This window comes from Saccopteryx bilineata, chromosome 11, assembly GCF_036850765.1.
Source record: "Saccopteryx bilineata isolate mSacBil1 chromosome 11, mSacBil1_pri_phased_curated, whole genome shotgun sequence".
NCBI classification, from domain to species: domain Eukaryota; kingdom Metazoa; phylum Chordata; class Mammalia; order Chiroptera; family Emballonuridae; genus Saccopteryx; species Saccopteryx bilineata.
In genome coordinates, this window is record NC_089500.1 from 55,471,798 (window position 1) to 55,475,470 (window position 3,673).

Consider the following 3,673-nt stretch of genomic DNA (forward strand, 5'->3'; position numbering starts at 1 on the left):
TCAAAAGCAAATGTGAGCTGAATGAACAGAGCGAGGCAGTAAACAAGCCTGAGGAGAAAGGACTTTGGAAGAGGAGCTTGACTTACAGAAAAAAGTATTCAGTTTGCTTTTTCTTTCAGTTTTTAATTAAGTGAGAGGCAGCATGGCCCAGAGGCAGAGAGACATGGGCCCCAACCAGGATCAACCCAGTAAGCCCCTTACCAGGCAATGCTCTGCCCTTCTGGGCTGCTGCCCTGTTGCTCGCTGCTCTGTAACCAAGCTATTTTGGCACTGGAGGGAGGCCATGGAGTCATCCTCAGCACTTGGGGCCAACTTTGCTCGAGCCATTCAAGCCATGACTGAGGGAGGAGAAGAGAGAGAGGGAGAGATGGGGGGGAGGGTAGAGAAGCAGATGGTCCTATGTGCCCTGACTGGGAATCAAACAGGGACTACCACAGGCCAGGACGATGCTCTACTGCTGAGCCAACCAGCCAGGGCCAAGCAATTCAATTTAGATCTGCCTGACAACCTGACCCTGCACGTTTCACTCTAGGAAAACATGTTTTCCCCTAGGAAGAGCTGAAAGCCCACTGATTAAGAAGAAGTTTTCAGGGGAGAAAAGAGCCAGGTACTCCCGTGCTGATGAAGACGCTCCCACCTGAACCGGCTGTCTCCCCAGTGTACCCCAGTGTACTTTCAGGGGCTACATATGGGGAACCTCATAAGCCACCTTATAAGGTAGTATGATTATCTCCATTTTACATATGAAGAACAGGAAAGCCCTGGCCGGTTGGCTCAGCGGTAGAGCGTTGGCCTGGCGTGCGGGGGACCCGGGTTTGATTCCCGGCCAGGGCACATAGGAGAAGCACCCATTTGCTTCTCCACCCCTCCCCCTCCTTCCTCTCTGTCTCTCTCTTCCCCTCCCGCAGCCAAGGCTCCATTGGAGCAGAGATGGCCCGGGTGCTGGGGATGGCTCCTTGGCCTCTGCCCCAGGCGCTAGAGTGGCTCTGGTGGCAGCAGAGCGATGCCCCGGAGGGGCAGAGCATCGCCCCCTGGTGGGCAGAGCATCGCCCCTGCTGGGCGTGCCAGGTGGATCCCAGTCGGGCGCATGCGGGAGTCTGTCTGACTGTCTCTCCCCATTTCCAGCGTCAGAAAAATACACACACACACACACACACACACAGAACAGGAAACACAAACAAGCTAAGTAACTCGCCCAAGGTCACACAGCCTTTCAGTAAAAACCCACGATTAAAACCCAAGGCGGTCAGCCACGGCAACCAAGGCTTATGCTACCAACTGCCAGGCTGTTGCTGCCGTTCAGTGTGACTGCTATGAGCTGGAAGGCTGGGGCATCATCTAATCAGAGCAATAATGAGCCACTTCACTAAAAAAAAGTCTGTGCAGAGGTGGGCCAGGTATTCACATGGTAGGAAGAGAATAGGATTTATATTAGAAGACCAGGGGTTGATAATAATGCTGATACTGACTAGTTTTGTAATTGGAGCATCAGTAACCCCATTGAAGGTCAACCTCGTATTGAACATGAGGTTAACAATATTGACCTCACAAGTCTTATGGAAGTCAGAAAGACCATATAACAGTGTCTAAAACAGCTCTTGACATGGAGTAAACACTCTATAAGGTGAGCAAAGGGTAAATAAGAGATGCCTCATGGATATAGCATTGACTGGCTCTGATAGAGTGCAAAGTTCATGAACAAGGGTGAAGTAAAACCAAACTCCTAGAGAATGTTCAGTAAATGAATCCAGGGGCATGTACATGGGGAGGGGAGGTATTTGTGTATAATCACTGCCATTTCTATAAAGACTACCATTTATTAGAGCCTTACCAGGTCCCATCACTGAACTGTGGATCTCATGCCATCCATAACCATGACTTAGGCTATCTTGTTATATACTCTGGATTTCGTCATTACGTGCTTTTTACAGATGCTTAACCACGGGCTGTTCTGAGACATGATGGCTTAAGAGGTCCTCTGCAGATATCTGTGAAACCTAGCAACAGGCTGTGCTTGGTGCGAAGATGAGGCCTGCTCCGAATGCTCTCGCCTGCTCTCCCTCCCTGCCTCACTCCCAAGCCCCTTATTTCTGCTTGCCTGGACTAACGCCTCAATAAAACATTAGCCCCAGAGCTTTTGTCTCAAGCTCTTTTTTTTGGGGGGGGGGAAACCTGGGCTAAGACAAATAAAAAGAATTTTTTTGTGTGTGTGAAAGAAAATACATTGAAGAAGATATGCATAGGAAAAGGTCTAGGGAACCTATGGCTCGCGAGCCAGATGTGGCTCTTTTGATGGCTGCATCTGGCTCGCAGACAAATCTTTAATAAAAATAATAATAACATTAAAAATATAAAGCATTGTCATGTATTACAATCCATTCATTTCCTACCACTCATGTTCATGGCTGCGGGTGGCTAGAGCCAATCACAGCTGTCTTCCGGGACAACACCAAATTTTTATTGGATAATGTTTAATGTACACGGGTCGTTATATGGCTCTCACGGAATTACATTTTAAAATATGTGGCGTTCATGGCTCTCTCAGCCAAAAAGTTTCCCGACCCCTGGTCTAGATTAACATACGTAAAATGTTAAATAGATTGTCTTCATACTTTTCTATTTTTCCTATTTTGAACATTTTAAATTAATAAAATTGTTGTTTTAATAAATTATTTAAACATACACATTTCTTCCATCCAAGATTAACAGACAGGACATTCTGAAAATCGATCATGAGGGGAAAAAAATAAAGAGTTGTTTTCAATAGATACTCCATTTGTGTGAATTCAGGAAAGCTTTGGATGCTTTCATAACCTACTATGTTATTCTCTCATCATTTCCAGTTTTATTTTATTTAGGACTAAAAAATAATAAATGTCCATTTTCATATGTTGAAATAATCACCACTTGGGATATACAAAAATGCATTAAATACATTGAGCATACTAAATACATTTCAATTACTATATAACTTTCTTAAGGCTTTAAAGACAGCCACATTACTTACCATGCCCTGGAATTTCAAAGCTTTGTCCAACAATGCCTCATTCTGTGACATACTCCAAACCGAAATCCATTCAGACAGTTTTGAAAAATTTCTTTCAGCAAAAATTGGATGTGTGGTCTCCATAGTGAATCCTAAAGCCAACAGCATTTCCTGTTACAGTTATTTTTTTTTAAATAAAAGTTATTTAAAAAGTAAGGGAGGAAGGAAAGAAGGGAGGCAGAAAGGGAGGGAAGGAGGGAGGGATGGAGGGAAGGAGAGAGAAAGGAAGGAAACCCTGTTACTGTTTATTCCTCCAGGACCAACATTAATGTAAGCAAAATAAAATCTGCCTTGGGTTTTGCATGCATTCACCAGAAAAGAGGTTAAACACGACTTACACTCCCCTGCAGTGGTCTCCTGTGTATGAGAATATAATTCACGGTGTGAGAAGGGGCTCTGGGAAATTATTCCCTGAAAGTCTTGTTTCCTCTTTCAAGAGTGGGACTGAGAGATCGTGACTATCCTCTAGGTCAATGGTCCCCAACCCCCCAGCCGTGGACCGGTACCAGTCCGTGGGCCATTTGGTACCGGTCCGCAAAGAAAGGATAAATAACTTACATTATTTCCGTTTTACTTATATTTAAGTCTGAACGATATTTTATTTTTTAAAAAATGACCAGATTCCCT

General features: G+C 44.7%; 1 long non-coding RNA gene across 1 annotated transcript; it reads right to left on the minus strand.

Annotated features, from left to right (window-relative positions):
- Positions 1-230: 230 nt before the first annotated feature.
- LOC136315235 (uncharacterized) lies at positions 231-3,457 on the minus strand. The gene is made up of 3 exons (XR_010727466.1): positions 3,385-3,457; positions 3,008-3,138; positions 231-338 (listed from the first exon to the last, which is right to left on the minus strand). It is a non-coding gene; the product is annotated as an uncharacterized lncRNA (long non-coding RNA).
- Positions 3,458-3,673: the final 216 nt, after the last annotated feature.